The following is a 25,679-nucleotide window of genomic DNA, read 5'->3' on the forward strand; positions in this document are numbered from 1 at the left end:
CCGGGCTGAGGAGAGCCCTGGAGACCCACGGCCCAAAATCCACCGCCCGAAACGCTCTTCCACCTCTACCACAAGCACCCTCGAGCCGGGATCTCCCAGGGACGCTCAGACCTTTTCTGTAACCTCAAAAAGCGGAGGCGATACCAGTTTGTCAGCGAGGAAACTGCGCGCCGGGACGCGGGTTGAACGGCAGATCACCACACAGCGCTGTCTAGAGCCGGCGCTTCAGCTCAGGCTTAACCCCGCTCAACAGGAAAAAAAAAAAATAAAATAAAATTTAAAAAAAAATAAAAAAAAAGCGCCCCCCGCCCCGTCACGCAAAAGCGCTGTCTGGAATCAGCAGGGAAGGGATAAGGGCGGCTTTATCCGCGGATAAATGTTGCAGCGGCTCCCGCCGCCACACCGCAAGTTGACAAACGGGTGAGGGCGAAAGGGGGGGGGGACACGGAGACCCCCCCCCCCCCGCTCCCGGCACAGCGCCCGCCCCCCCCCCCGCTCACCTGCGGCGGGACGCCGACCCCCCGCAGCGGCGGCGATGCCCCGCCGCCCCCCTCCTCCTCCTCCTCATGGCCGCCGAGGCGCGGCGGGACGGCGGCCCCCGGGCTGCGCCGGGCTCGGCTCCGCGCCTCAGCCTCCGCCCAATGGCTGCGGCAGCGCCCGGCTCCCGCGATACTTGGGGGCTCCGGCTCGGCCCGGGCCGGCGGGGAGGAGGAGGAGGAGGAAGAAGAAGAGGAGGAGGAGGTGGGTGTCCCCACAGCGGGCGCGGAGGCTGCCGTGTCCGCGGAGGGAGGGAAGGGGCGGGCGGGCAGGTGCGGGGAGGCGGCTCCTCGCCTCACAAATAGCGGCGGGCGGGGGGGGGGCGGCGGCGGTGTGGGCGGGCGAGGAGGGAAGGGAGCGGGAAAAGGCGCGGAGGCGGGCAGCGATCCCCCACCGTCAGGCGATCCGACCGACACACCCCCACCCCCGCTATTTTGGGTCGAAACCTGGAGAAAATCAGCGTCCCCCCCTCCGGCGTTCCCCCAGCCCCTCAGGCCGGCGCTGTGGGGGCGGCAGCGGGGCGGCCGTGCCCGCCTGTCGCCTCGCCGGTGGCGAGCGGGTTAGTCAGGAGCTGGTGGCAGCGTAGGGAAAAGGGCGGGGGGGATGCCCACAAAAACTGACAGGATCCCTCTGTTAAAGCGATTAAAAGTGTTTCTATCTACTCCGGGTCAGCCGCCGGGGTGATCCGCGCCGACACCCGGCGCGGCTCCCCAACTCTCCCGGGGGGTTGAGGGCGGTCGGCAGCCTGAGGGGTGGCCGCCGGCTCCTCGCTGCCCGCCGGAGCCTTAAACTGAATTGACAATTAAAAGCGATTCTCATTAATGCTCTCCCCACGCTCCCGGTGCCGGCGTCGAGCCACTCCTGCCCTCAGATCCCAGCCCCGGTGGCCAGATCCTGCCGGAGAACCCGGAGTAAGTTACGCTTCGCATCTCAAAATGTTGCGCTCCTCCATTTGAAAATAAATAACCCGATTAATCTTCGTTGAAACGTGTGGCCCTGAAGCAGGTGTCTCTCGCCATTCTTCAGGTGAAAATCGGAGGGAGCTTCTGCTGCCTCTCCCAGGGTCTTTACACCCTAGCAGAGCAGTGCTTTCCTACACGTACGGTTAGGGTTTTTTTTTTCAAATCATCACCCACAGATCTTACTACCAAAAAAAGGATCCACCTCTTGTATCAAAAGCGGCAGCGCGTTATCAGGGTTGGATGAAATTTTATTACTTTTGTGAGGGAAATTTCTCTTGTTAGGAAAGCGAAAGAAAAAAAAGCTATCCATCCGGTTTACACGAGTAGCCCGGTAAAGACTGCATAGGCATTAACTTTTTTCTCAGTAGATATTGGATAAAAGGTCCAGGGAGCTTTGCATTCTGATACAGTGGGTCGATCTCCGTGTGCTCCTTTCCCCTCTTCCTGTCTGTGCGTGACCAGACTTGGCAGCACTGAAGCAAAGTGGAAAAAGTCCTGACTTACCCCATTTTATTGTAACATCTTTTTTGACACTGAAAGCTAACTGCATAAGCTAGCTGCTTTGATAGGAGGAGGAGAAACCTCTTGGCACTTTGTATTTTTCATTACCCTTACAAAATAATTAATAAAAGCATTTTTCAGCATGTTCTAAAATAACATTTAAACAAATTATTTGATGGCCTTTGTTTCCCAAAACATACCGAAAGATTGCTCAAAATTTGTTAACATTGCTTTGGGGTACAAAGTCTGTTCGGTGTATACGATACATAGCCTGTAAAGTTTTAAATGATTCCTAAGGTAGACTCAATACAAGCAAAGCAGAGAATTCGGTCTAGCGCTAGAGTGCAAGACTGGAAATCCAGTTACGTGCTTCTCTGAGGATGAGCAAGGCAATTTCTCTGCATTGCAGCTTTCTTATCTCTAACCTCGCACGGGCGTTGTAAGCATTAATTGCTTCCTGTAAAGTACGTTAAGATGCAGGAATGGATGCTGCCTGTGTAAGTGCAAAGTATTCTTCCTCTGCTTATTTTTAATGCTAATAGTAGCATGTTTGTTGCAAGTAGGAGAAGGTGAGCTGTCACGGTGGAAGAAAATAACAATCCACAAGAGTTTGGCACCCTTAAAACAATACCCTCCTTCAGAAGTAATGAATTCAAAAGAAACGGCAAAATTCAGCGAGTGCTTTATTCATTCAGTCCTAATGCCATGTTGGATTCTGAGCGTGCCACCTGTTTGAAAAAGCAGTTTAAAAATACTTCAGAGCAATTTTGTCTCATGGAAGGACTTTTTTTTGCCACCTGACTAGTAACCGTGCACTGTCACAGAGGAGAAATGCTCACTTCTCAGTACAGTTTTCCTTTTAGTTTGTATAGTAGACAGCTGCTATCTTTATTCATGAAAATAACAAACCTCCAAATGTTACTGAGATACTTTCAACAAGCTCCTGACAGTGCAACCGCACAGATCTTTAAACTAGTGTATAAAAGATATTTTCTGTTTCAAAAAGATTTTGTGCTTCAATTTTCATGTCGGTAGTTCTGAAGTAACCTATCTGGCTTGTCTGCTATTATTTTCTGGTTTACTTATCATTTAATATATCGTGGCCAAATGATACATAAGGCCGAGGAAAGACTTCTTTCTCCAAACTTACTTTCTATGGGGTTACATAGTCTTAGCATGCAAGGGTGGATATACAAACTTTAAATGTATGTCTTGTGTAACAGTGTGGGGTTTGCACCAAAGCATCTGTCTGATAAATTACGGTGGGTGGGCCCCATGCCCGTAGCCATGTCGAAATCAATCTCATTTTTCAGGAAAAAATTCCATCATGCCTAATGTGTGACGGTGAAGGGCACATAAGAATGGATATAGTTGATTGAATCAAAGACAGTGGAGTGGATGCTTGGAAAACAGAGGACGGAGTAGCAAAAAAATAAAATATTCTCTCAGCAACCTGTGTTCCCAGCAATTAGCACTGTGGAGTTTCCAGTGTGGGGGCTGCCTTCAGACCATTGCATTTAACATCTATTTATAGATCTTCTATGAATTTCTCTTAATGTCTATTTTAATTTGTCTTGACTTTTGGTTTCAACAACAGCTTGAGCCATAGAGTTTCAAGATTAATTGTACATTTTGTATAGACGTACCTCAGTTTCACCACATCAGCTGTGTACTTGCTGCTTGATACTGGGTGGTCTTCCATTCATGTATTCTGAGAAACGGTGGACAGTTGTTTTTACTATGCTTTTTTATGACATCTGTGATTTCACAGGCTTCAGTCTTTCTTCTCCCTTAGCCTTTACAGGCAGAAGAAAAGGTCAGATCACTTCAGTTTCCCCTCTACGAAAGCCACTCCCCATCTCCACTCACCCTCATCTTCCCCTGTGCATTTTTATTGTTTTTTTGTTTTGTTTTGTTTTGTTTTTCCTACTGGAACTTTTCTTCTCCCCGCCTCCCAAGAAAATAGGAATCTAGAACATCCCTTTGCTTTCCAGATACGTAAGCGGTATCGCAGTCAGACCGGTTATCAGTAGGTTGACTGTGTGACCTGCGTAAGTCCATGTCTGCTAAGCTTTTACAAGCTGGAGTTGAATAGCGCTTAAATAAAATCAGTGCTTTTTCTTGAAAAGTACTTTCAAGTATTGTGTTGCATTACTTAAAATTTAGATAGTGTCGTGCCAAAAAATGTCGTCCTAGCTCTACTGGAGTATCTACCACGACCTTCTAACCAATCTGTCATGCCAGAAGGTAACCTTTTTTTGTTTCTGGCGGGTGAGGCTGGAGAAAAAAATTACGTATATTTATTTCCTAGAACAGATCAGTTGACTTGTGTATGATCTGATGCAGAGAGGAAAACAGAGCTGAAGGAAGAAGCCAATTCATTTTCATCTGCATTTTACATCAATAATTACACAAAATATTGAACTCTTTCCTACCACCTAATAGAAATAAAATGGGCTGATAGATAACAGGCTGACAGTTATTGCATGTATACTGCCTTTCAGTGTAATTCATTTATTATTTTTTAGGTAATAGCAGCCTATACTGTTCTACTTACTCAATTTTATTGCTTTTGCTATATTACCTTTTCAAATGCAGAACCACAGGTAAACCAAATGTAACTATTCATCAACCCCATGAAGTATCATTTATAACATTAAAGCAATCACAGCTAATGCATCAGTTAATCCCATGCCTCCTCTGATGGCGACTTCCTGTACGACTCCACAGCCCGGCTTTACCATTTGAAGAGAAATTGGATAACCTTTGAGATAAATTTTCCTGCCCTATACAAGAAGGTTGAAATACCCTTGCATTTAAATACTTTATGCCCTGTACTCCCTTTATGTCTTGAACACAAATCTTAGAGCTTTTTTAACGCAGGGTATGACACTTAGTCCACTCATCTGATATAGTAGGTGTGTGTAATGATAAATTACATACATTTGGCAGTAGTTCAGTTACTTCAGACTTTAGTTTCTTCAAGACTCTTAGACAAATGTCATCTGGGCTTTGTGATTCAATTTCATTTTTTCTTGTACATCTTAGTAACTGCCTGTGGCTTGCCTGCCTTATTTATAAAGGGTAAAACCTCAGGCTGCTTCTTGCTAGTCCTCTCCTAGAATCATTTACCTCTGCTTCTGTTTTCTTAATTAAAGAGTAGAATATATTTCTCTGGTAATGGAAGTGAAGTAAGGGCATTAGCATTAATAGTGCTCCATGCTTTGCTTCTTATTTAGATACGTCAGTCTGCCTCAGATTTAAAGAGATGAGTAAAATCAGAGAAACAGAAAAGCACACAGAACCAAGCCTAAGCCTTTGCACTGCATTTGAGTCTCTTTCTACGGGCGTGGACCCAGAAAGAATCTCACATCTCCATTTCAGGTCCAGCCAGAAGTCGGTGTGGAACACCCTGAGGTCTGTGTGGACTCAGTGGACCGACCTGTGCTGGAAATGGTAAAGAGCATTTCTTCTCGTGGTTCCTCTGACCGCCACAGCCTGCTGTTTGACTGTGTGCATACTGCAACTGGCCCTCGAATCTCTGCTCAGTACCCATCAGCGGTGGTAAAGATAATATTCCAGAATTGGTTTCAGTATGAGGGTGAGGATGATCAAAATGACCAAGGCACTTTTGGATGCAAAGCACTTGTGATGCAGGAAAATATTTGGGAAAATCCTTTTCGCTCTGAATTCAAAACACTGATAGCCAGATGCATCTATATTTGGCATTACCAAATAATTAATTTTGTCATCAACCTATTTCCTCATGTTTGATAAAATTTCATTTCAAAGGTAAAGGATTTATAGCTTACTTTCCCTCGATGCACATTATCATTTATATAACTGACAGCTTCAGTTGTTAAAAGCAGTACATGAGGTTTTTTTCCAATAAAGGGCTCACATCTTTCTGACATTTATTACAAGTTTATTACTTCTATACCCTTCTCAGTGAAGCCGTTTCATTCATTGTGGGAGTGTCTGGAGTACAGATTTTTCATTACCTGTGACTTACCATTAGTTTTAGTCCAGAAGTGGTTTCATTCTGACTGGCTGTTAAAAACAGGAAGGGCATAAAACCACATGAAGTCAATTAAGCTAAGAAAATTCATTTGCAATGGAGGGGGAAAGTTAAGTTACTTTTTTTTTTTTTCCCAGGTGGTATGTCTGCCTTCTCAGGGTAGAGAGAAGGTGGGTTAGTCACTCCCTTGATTTACTTTAGAATAAAAATCACTGCCTAGAAGATTGAGTGAACCCGTTATGTGATGCAGAATTTTTTTACTTCTGGATCACCATCGTGGTGCTTATATTAAGACAACAGAGTCCTTAACTGAGTGCTTAATTGAGAAGCATCTGTTGTCCCAGGTAGACAGTAAATCAAGTTCTAGAGGACATTTCTGTATCTGCACACAGATGCTAAAATCGGATCGCATATTCGCCTGTGGAGGAAGAGGCCATCCCGTGCCACTCAGTGCCAGAGAACGGTCCCAGGCAAGTTTCATGCACTAATACAGGTGAAGCCTTAAGGAGCCTTCCTCCAGGTCCTAAATTCATGGTAAAGATCAGTATAATAACTGCTTCCCTTGCGAGACCGAAGTTGCAATCCTAGCCCCTTAAATCAGGGAGCTGAGGGAGTTTAATGGTTCTTCCCTTACGCGGGACAGGATCTGGTCCTCTCTCTAGCAATGCATCAAGTTCCCATATTTGTAACACTCGCTTTTGATTCTCGATAACGTGTTAGGTGTCAGATAAAGATCTGCCACCTTGCCAAACCTCAGCAGCAATTTTGATCACGTCTACTCTAATCACTTCTCTAGCTTGTTCCTAGTAAAACTTATATGATAAACGAAGACATCATTTTAGTAAAACTCAATTTTCTTTGTCAATACAATTTATCTTTCCCCTTCAAATGATCTCCTTTTTTAAAATGAAAACTTCTGTTACTAGCATTATCCTATCAATTGGTTTTTTTTTTTTTTCCCCTTAATCTACGCTTCCAATCTCCATCTGCATGAAGGGCAAATTGTACTTCAAAATATTATGTAGAAACAATGCTTTATGAATATTACTGGAAGTCATATAGCTTTCTTATTAGAAAAAAAAAGTGCCCTGAATTCACACCATAAAACTGCCTTTGGGATTTCAGCACATGTTCTCTTGGAAACCTTAGAGGTGCTGATCAGAGAGATTACTGTCTTTTTGGTCTCAACTCAGAGGAAAAATAATGTTTTACAAACTCAATTAGAGTTCTAGAAAATAAAGTAAAACCGTTCGAAAGGGCAGTCTTGAATAGAAAACATGAAATAAAACCAGGAGTTTGATCTAGCTATATGCAGGTCATGCTTGAAACAACTCATAAGCCGCAAGAGAGATAATTCACAGAGGGAAAAGGGAGGTTGGCAAACCCAGGCGCATCTAGGTTACTCCCTCGACAGTGAATGAGGAAGTTTATCTTCCTCTGAGGTGGTAATGGCTCAATGTAGTTATCTGTGTTATTTTTCCCATTTTTGTTTCACATGTGCACTTGCGTATCTGTGACTCGGAAGTCAAACGTGCATTCTTTTTAAACTCAAGATCACCCTTTCCTCGACTGTGAACCAAATGGCACTCTAAATGCGCTCGCTGCTTAAAAGAAAAAACGGAAATCAATAAATACCACCTTATAATTGGGTGGTGTTTTGGGCTGGCGCTGCCTAGGAGGTATCATTTTTGTCTGGGCTAGTAGGCTTTTCCTCAGCATCTCTTCTCGGTTGGACTTTGCACAAAACTCAGCGGGCGTGGTGGCCGGCTCTCAGCCCAGCAGGACGGTGCATAAATCATTCCTCAAGGGCGTGGGAGACCTGGAAATAAATCTCAGCTCTGCTCGAGGAGGCCGGGATCGGTACGTTTGGCCTCCCAGGTGCGAGCTGCGTGCAGGCTGCCGGCCAGCCAGGTCTGCAGGGCCCTTTTTCAAACCTAACTGCTTGCCCAGCTCCGCCTTGCGGGACGTTAGCTCTCTGCTGCGGGCAGAGGGGTGCCGGGGGCTGGACCCCCTGCTTCTGCGTGCTGTGTTACACGTTGGGTCGGTGTAGGGGTGGCAGGCGCTGGGCTGCATCCCCCCCGTGTCCCTGGACGTGCCAGCGGTGGGCGATAATTCCGTAGTGCTTTAAGAGAGCAGGCCTGGGTCCAAGTCCCTGCTCTAAAGGCTATTTAACGGGAGAAAATTAGACACTGATTGGAGGCAGGCTTAGGACCCAGCTATCCACAGCATCGCCCTACCTTCTTTCTGCCCCAATTAATACTTAATGAGTCTGTACAAAGCGATACGGCTCTAATAGGATGGACTGAGAGATATTTCCTTCCTGCCTCATTAGCCAGCAGTCTCCCAAGCTCTCCCGGGAAATGGGAGCTGCAGGCTGAAGTTCGCTTAGGCAGAGGAGGAAATTAAATCCAAGCCCTCACACCCTGCGTGGGCACGGCAGCCACTGAGCTGGGACTGGGCCAGAGGCACCAGTGGTACCTCCCCTCCCCACCAAAGGCACACCACCAAATACTGACTGGAACGTACAGCAAATTCTCCACTGTGTCCTGTAATAAGCATGTTAGTATGTGCTAAACATTGTATTCTTAATTTCCAGACTAATATTCATGGAGTGTGATTTGAGAAAACTACAGCAATATTGTAATCAGAATTATTCACCTGAAGTAGCTGTTAGATATTTATGGCATTAATTCAGGCTTAATGGCTCTCTGCCTAGGGAAATCTTTCATTTTAATAACACATAGATCACATCCAAGGGTGACCTCATTCATATTTGGAAAACAGATATTCTATATACAGTGTTTTCTGAGGGTTAGTTTTGCTTCTGTCAGTAACTGCTGCCACATTTTAAATGAGATATCACATTTTCATGGGTATAATAGCGGCCAACAATCTTTTTGGCTCAAAAATAAACCGCAAATGTTCTTACTTACAAATAAATGAACAGTCATTACCCATTGTGGTGTAAACTTGGTGTCTCACAACACGTTTCCATTTACTCCGTTTAAATGCAGAGCGGTTTGGCCTTGGTACCTACGACAATAACAGAAATATTATTTGTGAAGAAATAAACTGTACTATAAAAGGAGAAACTAGATTTCCCTTTGTAAGTACTCCTTCCAAATGTTTTCCTGAGGCACTACCCAAATGTCATTCATACTGCTTGCAGAATTTCCCACGTTAAAAAATGCATTAATTTGGTTTAGTTTTGGGAGGCATTATATGAATCCATCTGAAACCAGTGCAGCTCATTGAAATCTTGCATTATATGAATCCATCTGAAACCAGTGCAGCTCATTGAAATCTTGCTTGTGGTGGGAAGATGCCACCCACACCTTGGCAGAGCATCTGCTGTGTTGTAGTCAGCCCTCAAGCAACATTCAAACCTGGAAGTGGCTTAATTGCCTCCTTCAATGGTGCTGTCAGAATTTCACGAAAGACAGAATGTACTAGGTTGCTACCAACCCTTAACTTTTTCCTACCTCAGTTAAGGCTTGTAACTCCACCAAAAGAAATAGCATTGCTTTCTCCTGCTTCTCTGCATACACCGAAAAGAAGAACGTGTTTCTGCATAGGTTCACTCAAACTGAAGCAACACGTAGCTAAGAACGAGTTAAATTTCAGGGACAGTGGTATACTGTGGGTTAAAATAAATCTTGAGTCTGCATAATGAAAGGATTCAAAAAAAGTTGAGTTCTGTGACAGTGCTAATTTGTGAACAGCTGCCCAATTCTAAGCTTATTTATTTCAGATTTTCTAATGGAATTACGAGTGCTCTACTGTTGAAAGGGAAAAACCTTTCTAAGTAAGTTCATACGAAACCGGGCGCATTATTTACAGCTAAGGATTGGTTAGTTTGAGACTTCTTCTTCCCATTCATCAATTAATTAAAGTCAGAGAACAGTTTCAACATACTGACATCATCGGAAATTGTCCTATTTTATGTGAGCGTAAAGCAGCATAGAAATTGTTTACAAACTGCTCCTTCCTAGGATTGCTTCAAAGCATTTGAAACCGCAGATGTAATACTTGCAGTATCCACAGACGTACACCTCGGGTTCTTCCAGCTGCTCCCGTTTCCCAGCGTTTGCGGTTCCAGCGGTACCGAAGGCGGCTGCAGGGCAGGCGCTGGGCGGGACTCACCCACAAAAGCGGCGGTAGTTCTGGGGAAGATGCTCGCCCAGAGCGGCGCCAGCTTTTGGGGGGGTTTGCGGCAAAAGAGGGCTTTCTGAAACTCTGCCTCCCGTCTGCTCGCCCACATCCTCCAGTTAGGTTTTCTGCTGTTGGTGTCTCACCTTAAGAAACTGAGCCCCTTCTTGGTTTCTTATTCCAGTCGTTCCTCCCGTTTAAGAGGAACCTATTCCTCACTGACATTGCAGAATCTCAAGGTGGTTTTTTTCTTTCCTCTGGTACCAGCCCCCTCAATATTTTCCTTCCTGCAATCATTAAACTCCCACCACAGCCAATTAATCCTGGCCACGTTTGTTTTGTTGATCAGTTCTGATCTGAAAGAATGCTGTTTGCATCTAAACTCCAAATATGATTTCCCACCGCAAAGCTATAGCATCGTTCATTCATTTTTTAAAGCTTTTTGTCAATTTGTCTTTTTTTTTCTGGGAGACAGCGTGGACATTTGTACACGTAGAAGCAAAATAACCCAATCTGATCTCATTACTCTGTGCTTACCAAAATGAAAATGCTAGTAGAGGGAATGCTCTCAAATGTCTCTGAACACGGAGAAGATAATTTAATATTTAATTTCCCATAATTTTTTCAAGCCTTTTGCACCATATGCATCCTATTGTCAAATTCCTTCTTCTCTCCCCAGCCGTTCTGCCAGAACACGTTATGATGCACGTTATGACAGAAATTTATGAAGACTTCTTCCACAAATATCATTCCTTATTTGATTTTTGAGATTAGCATTTCACACCATGTCCTCATAAACTCACTTTCTCTTGTTCCAGTCTTTGAAGGCTATTGACATTTTCTCTCTTTTTTCTCAATATGCCTTTTTGGTTTTTTTTTTTTTTTTCATTTTGTAAAGGTAAAAAATTAATACGATTTGCAGTACCTCTAACTTCCCTATTTCATATCTCTGAAAAACAATTATCACTTGGAAAACGTATTGATTTGAAAGAAAATTATTCCAGTCCTCTTTGAATTTCATTGTGGTGTTTTCTTTCACTGACCGAATTTTAAAGGTTCTGGTTTAGCTTGCACACTGAAGTAGAGAATTTGTTAAAATGCAACACCTCAGTCGTACCAAACACCCAAGTTTTTCTCTTTGCCTTATTCTGTCTTCCAGGTGTATTCTCCCTTGTGTCTGTGTAGTTTGACAACAGCATCTAAATTTTATTTCTGCTTGCCTTTTTTTATTCTGTGACTGCATGATTTCATCACAAACAAATCCTAAATCGACCTCTGGTTAAAGTCATCTTCTAATTGGCAGAAGGTCTTCAGGTGCCACAGAAGCCCAAGTAAGCTTTTAACGCACTGACTGCGTTAGGATTCTTAACCTCTACACCTAGGAGGTTTGCGACGCTGTTCCTTCTTTCCTGTTGCACATGCGAGGCTTATCACAGAAACCAGGTCAAAAAAGGAACAGGATCGAATTCGGGAGACTCTGGCATTAACCCTCCACTTCCCTCAAGACTTTAAAGAGGAGTTGGTTGAACTTTCAGCTGTCAGCGGGTATGGAGTTAACATGATCACTTTCCTCTTGAGTTAGAAATACAGAGTGAGATTCTAGCATTATACTCCTGCTCTGGCACAGGAGTGACACTTAATGCGGTACCGTCGCTTGAGATTATTTACACTGTTAAGCTCACACGTGCTGTAAAAGCTGCCTGACGCTTCACGTTGTTCTAGAATAACATATGTTGGCTATTGATCCTACACCAACGCAACTGTCATCAGGAGTTCACTGTAGTTGGTGGCTCCAAAACCACCTCGAGCCAACGGGACAGTGCAAAAGTGTATCTCGAACAACATGGTTTCAGTTCTTATTTTCAGCCATCTAGATAAGAGGACGGCAAACCTGCTCACCTGTGTGTACAGAAAACTAATTTTCACAAATTAATTAGAGATCACAACGCAGACTGATACCATCCTTATTTTTCAAGGAAGAGTAGGCTTCCTGTTATTCCATAAAGCAACTCTAGACACTAAGTCTAGCAGAATCCACTTTCCTGGAGAGCTCCTGAAAATCTCTTCAGCGTGATATCCCTGAGCAAAAACCAGTCCAAGGCTGGTGGATGTCTCAAATGATAGGCTGGTGCAAGTTATTCATGAAATAAAAGCCTAACAATAAAGGACAAGCCAGTAGATGTCTGGTAGAAAAATGTATAAATTACTCTAAGGTGAAGACATAAGCAGATGCATTCCACTGAGTGAATATCACCCGAGTATGACTTTGAAGAGAAAAAAAAAAAAAAAAATGCTTTCACATACTGTGTTATCCAAGGAAACCACTTTAATCCGATGACTCTGGTCGCTTACTGGACAGCACAAAGGAGATAAAGGAGAATTAAACGTGTGTCTTAAAATGCTAAAGCAGTAATAATGACCGGTGCGTTTCTTTTTCACATTTTATAGATGTTTTCATTTAAATAAGTAACAGTATTAAATAAAATTATGCAAACATTAACTATAGTGTATGTCTGTCAGATGACTCGATTTCGCCCTCCTTTACTGCTTTAACCCTAGCAGCACAGCTAGATGGTGGTGTTTGGGACAAAGCTGAAGAAACCAGTCGTTAACACGATATGGTGTGTTCTATAACACAATATATTATATTTTTTAGCTTATCCTGCTTGAGTAGTGACTTTGTAAGGCCTCTGTTGTACAAGAATAAGTCAGTCTGCGCTAGCGGTATCCTTATTTCAGTATCCAAAGACAGACAAGAAGAAATCAGCACATCCCTTCCAACCCAAGTAACCACATTACTAGACAGCCCACGCGAGGCCCGTTTTCCTTCTACAGTTGCTAAAAGCACGTCCTTGTCTGGCGGCAGGTCGGTGGTGCACAGCAGAGGGTCTCTCCGTTGCGCATCTCCACGTCCTGGCAGAAACGTGACCGCTCGAGCCTGCGGTACGGAGCCATTCGGAGCTACCGATGCCAACTCGGGAATTTCTGCGTCACACTGTTGAAAAGCACGCGGCCTTGCAGAAGCCCGTGCTGTCCCGAAACCGAGCAAGCGGGCTGGGGCTGAGGCTAACCTTAACCTTGAGAACATCCCCCAGCGAGAGCACGCCGAGGGTTGCTGCAATTAAATCCTCGGGGTGCTCAGCTCCGCCGAGCCCAGTGGGAGGAGGGGTCGGTGACACTGGGAAAAAGAGATATCCCTGCAGGCCAGCCGCAGCACTTGGGGGATAGAATTAAGTAGATGGAAAACTACGGTTGTCAAAGTACCGTATTTGCACTAAATTTAAAGCGCTCTTTATACACGCAGTGTCCAAGGGCGGGGGTCAGATGGTGCACGTGTCTTATGAACTAAATGTTATGAATTTTAAGAAAAAAAAAAGATGCTGTATTCATGTTTCATATATCAACCAAAACAACAACAAGACACACACCCCCCGCTCCCCCATGCGTTTTCAGTGGTTACTATATTTTGTGGTTTATAAATAAGGAAGAAGGAGCTGTAATGGGAAATGTATTAGCGTGGCATAAGCATGGCTGTCATAATAGTGTGAGAAACGCTGATGGTGGCTTTATATTATGCAGTAAGCGGTAACTTTTCACACAATTTACAAGGGTTAACTTGAAAAATAACGTTAGAAAGCCAAGGTTACTGCTATTTGCAGAGGTTTTCTTTTTCAGAAATAGATTTTGCATTGGCAGTTTCTATAATATCAAAGGACGTTATTTGGTGTATGTTCTGTGCAGGTCCGTGTGCATGCCCCACTTTGTTGGTTTGGTTTGGGGTTTTTTGTGGGGGTGGGGGTGTGGGGGGTGGCTCCATGAAGAAGAGAATCACAGGAATTTTATCACAGAGATAAAACAGAAAGATCTAATGCCATGGTATTGTAGATGCAGAATGAGAATGAATGAATAAATGTAAGGGCCTCTTGCTGAACAGCTCTGCTATTTCCTTTTGATCTGGTGGTTAGACATTTAATAGTACCCTGAATTATCCACCAAATTCTTTCCTTTCTATAACCTTCTTTCCCATAATATGCTTCTGAGTTTTAATTTAAATTTTGTTTTCATTCCATTTTCTCATGTTCACTCCTATTGTAAAACAAAATCTTTTTCACTTTTCTGACTGAGCCTGGTAAAGTCCTTTTTTTTCTCCTGAATGACTCACCCTTGTACTTTCTTGTGCAAAAAAGAGACTATTCACATGACTGAGAACAGCGTTTAGATAGGACCGTCCACGTGAAGCACCTGGTAGGCAGCATACCACACGTATGTGGGAAGACACAAGCTGAAATTTCACTGATTGAATTTCATTTATGAATAATTATTTGTTCACCCAAATATCTGGAGCAATCTTCACTTCAGATCATCGTCCTCACAAACGATTTTGCTTAGCCATTTCTGAAAATGAATGTTCAAGATAAATATTACAAAAATCGTATCCTCATCAGTTTTTGAAAAGGTCTACTTTCAGTTTTCAATTTTCAGCCAGGAATAAAATCTTCTTCTTAACTGAAGACGGAAAGAGTTATGGAGGTGTGCCAGTCATGGACAGTATTTTAGGAAAAGGCTAATTAAAGACGTAATATAGCAGTTTTAGCTATTGAACGTATAACCATTTTTCCAATAGTATACTAAGTACCAGTTTTATCTATTTAATATATAACCATTTTTCTAATACTATTCTAAGTTTGTAATGGATTTTCACATCTTAAGAACGTCCATTTAGCAAGAGACAAAAAAGCAACTGATTTATTTGTGGAAAGAAGCAATGATGTCGTCGCTGAGTCTAACGTAATGTTTTAGTAGCACAACAGTTAACTTGCTGGTTTCGTTTCTGAAACTTTTCCAAGTTTTTAATACTTACACAATAGATCTCAGTAAAAACTGTAGCATCTAAAAAAAAACCCCAAACCATACATTTTATTAAAAAAAGACAAATCAATAAGAAATACTCAAAGTAGCAGGGGTATGAAAAATTCCTTTTTTTCCTTATGCTTTAAAATAGAGAATGGAACCGCCGAGGTTAGAGGTTATCACGCCAACAGCGCAAGAGATGTGGCACAGGTATTTTTTTTCTTTCCATGCCGTCTAAGTAATAAACTGCTAGTTAAAATGTAGGATGTAACAGATGAGCTCTGAGAGAATGCAAAGATCAGACAGTCAAAGATATAAAAACTTTAATTATCTCAGAAGCAGGCAAGTTGCAAGAGAGCTAGGGAATAGGCTTAGCCACAAAGGTATAAAGAAAGCAATTTTGTAGCATAAAGATTCTCTTGAAAAGCTAAAGTATTTATCTGTACCGTTTTTTATTACAGAAGAGACTGGAGAATGTCTTTTCCTTAAATGTAACAAAGGTAGACTATCACAGCTGGAGAAACATCAAAAGTAAAAAAGCAGAAGTCTGATCAAACCAACCAAATTAAAGTGCTACAAAACTCCATGGCCAAATAATACTTTTCGAAGAGATCTACAAGAACCTAGGGAATTACAGACAAAAAGCTGGTAATATAACCTGAAATACAAATTAAAAATAACGTTGTAAAACAACTAAGCTTTGTACTTGAAAGCCACTGGCCAAATCATCTTGTTTACATCAAATACTTCTCTTCACATTAAAACATTTATAGAACATCAGCAAAACAGACGATGGCAAAGAACATCCAGGTTAGCTTGGGTTTTTCGACAGATCACAAAGTTCTTCAAAAGTATGCAAGAGACTAATCACAGAGGTAAAGGCTGCCTCAGAGAGAAAGAGCGTGAAGGTTTTAGGTACTAAGTAAGCAAAGCGATTTAGGAGAATGGCAGACCACATTCAGTTGGTAAATATAACGTGTTCTGAAAAGTATAGCCTGGACACTGATAAAACCTTTAAGTATTATTCCCAGAAAAAAAGGACCTGGGTGCCGTTGTGCACAGATCTCTGACATCCTCTGTAGTAATACTCAGTATTACCATGACACACAACGTGAAATCTTTAAAAATACGCCAGATGTAGCCGGATGGTGAGGGACAGACAGCGCAAGTAGAGAGGAAAATGGGACGTGCAGACGCAACGAACTGGGCAGCCCGGAGCTCGTGCCAGCTCCCTTCGTACCTGTGCTGTTTTCGTCCCTTAAACAAAGACCAACGGTGTTTTGAAAGGAGGGGCAGCATGTGAAAGCTGTGCTGCAAATCTGCCCCAAATGAATGTGAGCGAATTAGCAGGTGTTCAACCACTTTTCACCAATGCGCGCTTAAAATACCGCATTTTGAAGTGTTCGGATAATACAAACCAAAATTAAGTGTTGTCCAAATCTTGGATCATGCTTCAAAACCTGGTGTTACTAAGGACTGATTAGCAATTAGCTAGGCTTGTCTCCAGCTATAAACAAACTCTTCAGATTTCTGACTTTCCTTGATATAAATATCAATCCAGTAAAAACTCTAGCATTCCCAAAACGCAGTTAAGGTCATCATCTACAGTCCAAACAAGAGAATTTGTTTCCTTCAGCTGCATACCGAGGGCAATATTCATCTTGTGAAACCTTCCATTTAACAATTAAAATAAGGTTTACAGCAACGCAATTATCAAGCGTGGTAACCATGTTTCATCAGAGATTGCTTTAGGTTGTCGAGAATGTGAACAAAGCTTAAGAAGGAAGTTTACCGAGAGGATACTCAATGAACACTGAATTTACCTACTCGCTTTACCCTTCCTCTCGCAGAAAGGTTGCTGGCTCCCAAACTGGTTGGCATTCAAGTGATGGACTTAATGGCCATCTGTTTAGGGACTTGCTATTTACGTATCTCAGCTATATGGATGTATGCCAGAAACAAAAGGGTTTGACATTAGCTTGTAAGAGAAGCAGAGAGTGGTTTAGCTGTCGTTTTAAACTTTTAGATCTTTCCAATAACCTTTTCTGAGACCGACATGGGATGAAGTAGAGTGACTAGACTCACAGTCACAGACATTGATGTTCAGAAGCATGTAAAAACGGAAGAAATTTAGAAGAAATTTAATAAGAGAAACACGGGAGAAACTTAACAAACATGACACTCAAGACAAAACAAGTGTAATTCGCCAATGGCTGGGAAAATCAATTGAGAATAAAATAAAGCAAGTCAATCTCTTCAACAATGATGTGGCATAAATGTTTTAGGTTAAAATGTATCTTTGGACATCTACGATGCATATTACAATCCCTGATTGCCTCCAGATCACCATTAATACTAACCCCCGAGTTGCACGGTACATCTCCACGCCGAACGTTTGCACAGAGATTCACCAATGCATATTTGCAATTAAACGAAAGGTAAAAGGGAAGTATTCAGATTTTCAGAGCTCCTCAAATGATACCACCACACATGCAGCTTCTTGGAGGTTGTTTCAGTCCTTATTCTGTACCTTCCCTCCAGGGCTGGGGGAAGTTACACGGACTGCAGTTTCCTTTCTTACGAAGCAAAGCCAAAACACGGAATTTTTCTGGCTGCCGATGGTAGAGTTAACAAGCTTCTTTTTAGCTAAAAGTAAGTTTTCTCCAAACAGAATTCAGCCAAACGAAAGGTTTATATTTTCAGTGCCTTTATTTAGAAAGTGAAGTGTGGAAAAGAAGAGCTAAAAAAAATATAACCAGCAATGACAAAGTGACAGTTAAACTAATGATAGTCTGGGACACACTACTCTCTTTAAATTCAGTGAAATGGTTATGGCTGATCATTTTGACTGGTGCCTGCTTTCGGTGCCTTGCTGGAGGAGAGGAATGCTTACAAACTGCTTCCTTTATGCATACGGCGTGTTTCTTGCTTGTTTGTTCAGCCTTTTATGTTTGCCTAAAGTACTTGTGCTCCTAGTTCTAGCGTCACGACTGCAGTGCCCTGGTTATGGTTCAGAGGCATTTAATTCTAATTCTGTGTTTTCAGGAGCTTAGCATCGTCTAAACAAATTACCTCTTGGACGCAAACTTCTGTGTCTGTTCTGAACCCAGAATGAGCTACTTGTTGTGTCCAAACTCTGCTACAAATGTGGTGGCTAAGAAGCTTTCATTCCCCACATTTTGAAGGTGCTGATGGAAATATTTTTTGCCTGTTAATGCATCCTTTTTAATCATTTGAACTCAAAGCGTGACACTGCTTTCCTTTTCCGTTGCTACCCGTGTATGTGAAAACATACGTGACGGCAAAGCATAAAGGATTTTGCAAAAGTCAAAAAAGGAAGAGAGGGGCTCACGTGCCGCTCTGCACTTCCAGGTAACTTCGAGTTGTCACGGATTGCGGGTGGCACGACTCAACTCGGCCCTTCGCCCTCCCCTTGGCAAAACAAGCACCGAGGAGAGAGCGAGCAGAAGCTGGGGGCTGTGCAGGGGCCTCGCACCCCCCGGAGCCGCCCCCCGCACCCGGGGGGCAAGCCGTGCGGCCCCCGAAGCTGGCGTTGGGAGGTGGAGGGGGAAGAGATCTGGCAAAATTCATTTCAGAGCGCTGCCCATCGTCTGCAGAAAAAGTCGAAGAACATTAGTCCCTGCAGCCCACAGCTGACCTTTGTGAATACTCTCCTTGAGTACTCTTCCCTTATCTGTAAAGCAGAGACAACACCCCATGGATGCAAGAGTAAATATAAACCAAGATTTTGAGTGGTCATTATACAGTCTCACGTACATACACGCTTTTTAGACATCGCCAGGACCTACTGCCCACCAACTTGTCTACAAGTTCACAGTCACGTAACCTGTCAAAGGTAGAAGGATGTAATTTAGTCTCCATGCCATGCCCATTCAGGTATTGGATTCATTTCCGACTCTGCCTACAGCTGAGATTTGATTTCACATCAGGTTGGATTAAAAAAAAAAAAAAAAAAAATCTGCTGCATTGTAAAAAAAAAAAAAAAAAGGGCCACAGACATATAAGGGGCCTGTTCGTTTAATATAGTTCTGTATATGGAAATTTCTTAGATATATAATGATGAAGTTAAACTTCAAAGCAGCGTAAGCAGAGAATCTGAGCAACAGGCATATTAAATAATGCACAGCCTATGTGTTACGGAGAACATTCCTGGGCTAGTAGTATAAAATGGGAGAATGCAAAGTGTCCTTTACTGCAGTGCATTTTGATAACGTGACAATGGAGAGTAGGACAGCTTAGCAAAACTGCTACCGACTCTGATAGTGCCTTGCTGCATCATTTATCACTTCCAAGGAATATAGAATTTTCCTGCAAAGTGAATATATTACATCCCCCCATGTTTAACTAGGTGGAACTGGAGCTGAATGCTGAACAAAATGTAAACACTTCTTGATCTGTTCAGTGGCTACTGGCTCTGACTAAAAAAAAAAGCTGAAAATCTTTTCATATGCTGCAAGAACATGTTTGGAGACTGGTATTTCACTACTGTCCTAGAAACAGAGAGCCAGTCATTAGCCATTTTAAGCCAGATGTTTGTGAGAAATCTAAATACCGGTAACTGTGTGTTGCTGCTTTGAGTATCTTTGCACAGAAGAAAACAAAGAGACGCTTGGAAGATACTCTACTGGATATGAAACAAAAACTAGACCAAGTTCCCAAATTATTTGCCTGAATTCCTTAAGAGAAACAGGATGGAACAATAAAGAGGGAAATTTAATTATTTGAAACCTGTTTGCATGTGGCACAGACTACAGATATGTCACAGATTCACAGCTGTAGAAATTGCAAGGAGGGTAGCTGGGAGTCAATAGAAGTCACTGTATTTAGTTACTAATTTTTTGTTACATGTTAACAGAGATGCTGAAAAACATACCTATTAAATCAAAACTTACCAGAAAGTACAAGAAAAGCAATACTGCAGATGTGAAACAATGTAGATGTTGATTTCCTTTAAGTATACAGCATATTGTTAAAAAAAATCATCACTAACTTGGTTTATTCCAACGTGCTGTAGCCAGTAATCTGTGCTACATCACTTTGTACTTATTCTTGTTTTCTACAATTCTGTAACAGTGTATGTGTTTTTACAGCTGTGGTGATACTCAAACGTTTTCAAGTAAGTATCATGATTTAATTTCGATAAATCAGAATTTTTCAGAACCCCACAGGAATTTGGGGATAGTGCTCACTAACGATTGTTTTCTAAAACCAGCTGGAGAAGTCTGGCAGTTTGGGGTCATCTTGGCGTGCCGTACAACCACACGTATCCCTACCACGGCAATCCGTGCAATCCCCACCACCACCACCACAGGGGTAGCTGCTCCTGAAGACACCGCAACAACTGAAACACTCAGCCCAGCTGCATAACCCTAAACTTACACCTGTGCAGAAACCCACAAAGTCAGGGTTGGATCACTTAAATAGGCCCAAGTATTATGAAAAAAAAAAAAAAAAAAAAAACAAGCAAAAAAACCTGTTTAAGGTTATCCATATCTAATAGATACATAGATGCACATATACACAGGTATGTGCGTACACCTGTATATGCATATAAACTGATTAAAGTAAAGTTAAATTCACACACACAAAAAAAAAATCTGATTTGGTTTCATGTCAGAATCGCATACGGTCACCAAATCGTGAATGATCTTCTGTTTGACACCGTAAGCTATTCCAGGTCCATTTGTGACATAGTCCTGCACCAAAAAGCCTTGCAAACCCAGTCAGATCTACTTCTTTTAAGAAATATTTTTACTTAACTTGAAATATTAATGAAATATAAATAAAAGAGGAAAAGTCTGGATGAATGCAGGCTGAAGGGAAAAAGAAGTGGGACTAAGCATTTTCGTAAAGATACAAGACAAACTGAACTGTAGATAACAGTGGTAGCAAGGGAAAGAAAATAGAAGGGAAAGAAAACACAGACATGCTCTCTGGAGAGGAAGAGATAAGTAGCCAATGGAGGGAAATGACACAGGGGAAGAAGGAGGTAAAGACAAGTGGAGGGAAAAAAACCCACCAGATCTTCCAAAAACATGCCTTATCAGCAAGCGACAGAAAGGCTGTCTTTAGAAAAGAAACTCAGACATGAAGAAATCAGTAGGAGATAGAGAAAATCCCCAAGCACCTAACCTAGATAGGGAAACTGAAACGGAACGTGACAGAGTCTGAACAGAAGACAACGAAAATAAAGATGAGAAAGAACTCTGCTGATCATTTCTCCTGACGTTTTCAGTTAATGAGTCTTATACTTGGGCTAGCACACGGTTTCCAGTATATTTTCTAAATCCTGTGGTAGGGCACCTGGGTGCGAGGTGACGACGACAGCGCATCTTGGAGACCCCTTCTTAGTCCAAATCGTTAAATAAAATTCAGTTCTCCAAACAAGTTCAGATGCACAGCATCCTTGTTGCTGGTAAATATTAATTAATTTGCAACACCTTTCAACAGCTTGTCCAAAAAGTCCACGCTATAGCTAAAGTTTTATCAGTCTGTGTGAGCTTGGCCATGTCAAAATAAAATAGAGTTAGCCAGATTCATATGTGTAGATTCCAACGATCAGAGAATAATAGAATTGTTGAGGCTGGAAGAGACCGTTAAGATCGAGTCCAACCTTAATGAAGAATTTTATAAGCACCTTCTGGATGAAACGGGTGGTTTCATCAGGTGAAGTGCATCAGCCCCAGGATCCCAAGGCAGGTGTTCCGCGCCGTGTTGCGTGCCCCGAGTTCTGTGCCGCGGCTAACGCGCACGGCCAGCGTGGGACGGGGAGCAGCGCGAGGCACGCAGCGGGATAATGGGATGTGCCAACCTGGACACGCCGCAGGGGAACAAGCACCTGGGTTTTGGATAGGCAGAGCTCAGTGCCACCCCCTTACCCTTCCGAGCGGCACAAAGTGTTACAAACACAATCCCAAAGAGGATGACCAAAGGAAAGACGGGCGTAAATGCTTCTCACCTTCTTTCCCCAATACAATACGGATGAAGTAGCACTGGGCATGACCAGAAAGGACGAGTTCATAAGCAGGACTGAAACCTCTGAACCAGCAAACGTTTCTTTGGAGAAGAGGCAGGGGCAGGCTGCACAAGGAGTGAAGCAACTATGAAATGCCGGGGCCGCACAGCAAACAAGGATTTCTAAACCTGGTGGCTGGTTTTCTTGGAAACCATGCCCTTGGGGACAGCTATCCCGGGGTTAGAGCGCAGCATTCAGGAAGGAGACTTTCCAGCAACTGAGAAGTCCAGGATAAGTTTCTTTGCCTGGATTTCAAACTACAGCCCAGCTGGCATACGGTATTTCATGCAGAGGCTGGGGAACAGCAGCCCCCTTACAGCATCTCCCCAAGGCGGGCGACCCGAGCCGGCACACGGGCTTTGGCACTGGCTGCGGAGAAGGAAGACGATGGAAATCAGCCACCATCGTCTTTAATACAAATATGTGTGTTCAAATGTATTTCCTGGGGGATTATAGCAAGTTGGCAGCGCAGGTTCCGGCTGGGGGAACTTGGAGCGGGTCAGTCTGTGGTAAATACTCGCGGGGGCTGAGGGTGCTTCCCAGCCCTGGGTGTTAACGAGCAGCTCGGCCTAATTGCACACCAGGACAAGACAAGCAGGGCTTGGCCGTGCTGCCTGGGTGCCTTTTTCCTCAGCTGGACAGCACAGGAATGCCCGCAAGCCAATAACAGAGCACACTTCATCCAAAACCAACAGGCTGTGTGTGTAAAGTGTACTCCTACTATGCATCCAAATGCATGCTTGTAAAATAAGCCACCTTTCTTTCACATTCCCTGCCCTTCCTGAGCTCTAGCAGATGGACTTGATTAAAATAATGTTGCTTTGCTTGGGATACAACTATAAAAATGGATGGTTTGGAGAAGTTATAATGCAAATAAATTTTTTGCAGCGGCTTAGAAAAATCCATTAGCTAAATATTTCTACCACCTCTATTTTATAACCCATAAGGCATATTCTTACTAAGGAAACTATAAATTATTACATGAAACGCAATTACAGAACATAGAGCTTGTGATACTGATTTGTGATCAGTAAAACAGGGCAATTCATCCTTCTACGAGACAACCCAAACAATAATGGTAAAAATCTAACAGCTTTCAGCAATCGCATATTTCTCAGAGGAGTGAATAATGTTCGAGAGACTCTTCTGCAGGATCAACAGAGCCACTTAAATCAGTCTGAATCCATCTAGGAAAGCAGAAGCTTCCTCAAATCCCTTCCCGTTTTTCTGAACTCAGAGGAGTTCTCTGAGTATTGAACACTAAAGCCGTAAAAGTTTAGAGATTAGATCTCACTTTCATATAGAAAAGGGATATGGCACCATGTGTTATGAAGTCAGCTACCGATCAGATAATCTAATAAAGCCAAGATTTGGTTAATGCCACTTACCTGAACTCTGCTGGGGAGGCTCCAGGGAAGGTTTTGCAGATTCTGAACCGTGCTCACATGCATCAGCAAGGAGAGCTTTTTAAAAAAATACATTTCGAATGCACTCGAAGTATCTAATTTTTACGAATGCTTGCACAAAGCATGTTTAGGATGGATAACTTTGACTTGCTTGTAAACAAAGCTTTATTATAAACCAGAAAGTATTTTCAAGAGAAATGCAAATCCTTGCAGGGACTGATTAATGAAAAAGCAGCAGATTATGCAGGTTTTTCTCATTAAGCCAGAGCAAACCTAGACAAGATTTAAAACTTCAAAACTATACGAAGGTTTTGCCATTGGTTTTTCTTAGAGAAAACTTGCCCGGGCAAGGTGCTGAAGCTCACGGCGCTGCGCCACCTACTCTTGACCTGGTACGTGAAATCTTCTCTGACTTGGTGCTATTTGTGGAGCCCCCCCTGATGAAACGCCACGTACGCTGAGCCTGCCTTGTCAGAGATCCTTGGAAACCGTCTATTTGGAGCTTGCTCGAGTCCAAATCCGGGGAGGTTAATCCATCTGTGCTACCCATTCTTCCCAGGTCGCGCGGGACCGTGGCGGTTCCTCGTCCTAAGGCTCCCCTGACCCCGTTTGCTGCCGTGGTAAAATCACTGTTGCATTAGCGTTAAGTTTCATTAATCTGGAAACAAAACTAGCTATAATGAGGTCTAAAGATCTTTCCTCTATCTTGGCAGGTTAGTTTTTACAAAAAGATTTTTTTAATGGAATGTTTTAAACAATGGTGGAGAAAGAGGCGCTGAAAGTTGTATTTGGTAGCACAGTTTATAAATGAAAGCATATACTACACGTCATAGAAATGACTTTTTTTCATTTACTGATCCACATGAAGCTAAATGTTTGTTTTGATGATTGGCCTTTGCTCAAAAAAGGCATTAAGTCAGCAGTGGTGAATTATTTATGAGACCTACTTTAATGCGATTGTTCTCTGAGGACCTTAAAAAACAGTCTTGGGCATGGTGCTGTTTTTCATTAAGCGCTCAGACAGCACAGGAGTCAAAGATCCATGAGGCTGGTTTTCCTTCTCATCTTTGCCCACCGTGCCCGCAGGCATCGCCTCCTCCAGCCACACCAGTTTGAGGCACGGATCTCACTGGTGGTGCTGGGAAGGGTGTCCCCTCCCCTCCGATGTGTTTCATCCTGCCCCTGGCGCAGAGCCTTGCACTAAACCACAGCTCGCTGGTTCTTCAGCAGAAAGGTGAAGGCTCTGAAGGTGATGGGAAAGCCCTGTCACAGCCCCAGTATTTCTGCTAGAAGCTACTGGTTTGGCACTGGCGCTCGGCCTCCTCACCTGGCACCGGCACCGCCGCTGCTTCGTGGCAGCTAATAATTAAAATGAGCTATTACCCCGCAATGAGCTTGTTCTCTGAGCCATAACCAAGTTATAATTACTGTTGCCGAGCATAAGCACATCTGTAGAGCTGTGCACAAGTCTTCTGCATCCAGATACCGTATGCAAAACAAAACAAAAGAAGAGGTGAAAGGCAAAGAGATCCAGTGTAATTAGCACTTAAGAATTGAGAGACAAAAGGGTCCTCTGCTTCTGTCTCTTCTAAGGGAAGAAATGGGGTTTTATGCCACAGAAGCGGGGAGAATGGGGTGGAAGGGAAAGCAGAGTGACTGAAATACGTGAAATTAAATATTTTTTTTTTTATTATTATGCTGGTTTCTCTCAGGCCAAGCAGAGTTCTGACAGGCAATAATGCCGTTTTTGGTGAAAGGCTGCCAATGGCCGCACGCTGCGGTTGCAGAAATTTGGGCCCCAGGTACAATTTGACCTTTTCTCTCTGCTCTTGAAAACGTACTGCTGCGGGGCTGCCCGCTCTCCATCAGCTGCAGCTCTTGGGACAACTCAGATCAATCCCCGTCTTTGGAAGGCGGGAGGTAATAAGCGGCGGTTTCGCAGGCTCCGCTTGCCCAGTCCTGGGTGCCGGGCTCTGCTCTCTGATCTTTTTTTTTTTTTGCTTTAACATTTGTATCGACTGACTATATTTTTGCAATTTCAGTTGTTTGGCTTTGGGCTGTGCAGTACTCTTTTCCCCTCGCTTTCTGTGCATGTCGCCAGCGTTGCACGAGCATTTGGATAAAGCGCTGGAAAAACCAGGAACCTAACTGTGCACTCGGGACACTATTTGTTCCAAACAACAGTATATCATTCTTTAGAAGCACAAACGCACAATTAA

General features: G+C 43.1%; 1 long non-coding RNA gene across 2 annotated transcripts in view; it reads left to right on the forward strand.

The window, feature by feature from the left end:
- The first annotated feature begins 931 nt into the window (after window positions 1–931).
- Window positions 932–25,679, forward strand: part of LOC116962719 — a 37,285-nt gene continuing 12,537 nt past the window's right edge. For both annotated transcript variants that reach the window (XR_006164507.1, XR_004407745.2), the window contains exon 1: window positions 932–1,448. This is a non-coding gene — a long non-coding RNA (uncharacterized LOC116962719). The remainder of the gene's footprint in view (window positions 1,449–25,679) is intronic.

The sequence above is a fragment of the Tyto alba genome, unplaced genomic scaffold (genome assembly GCF_018691265.1).
Source record: "Tyto alba isolate M040663 unplaced genomic scaffold, T.alba_DEE_v4.0 Super-Scaffold_7, whole genome shotgun sequence".
Taxonomy (NCBI): domain Eukaryota; kingdom Metazoa; phylum Chordata; class Aves; order Strigiformes; family Tytonidae; genus Tyto; species Tyto alba.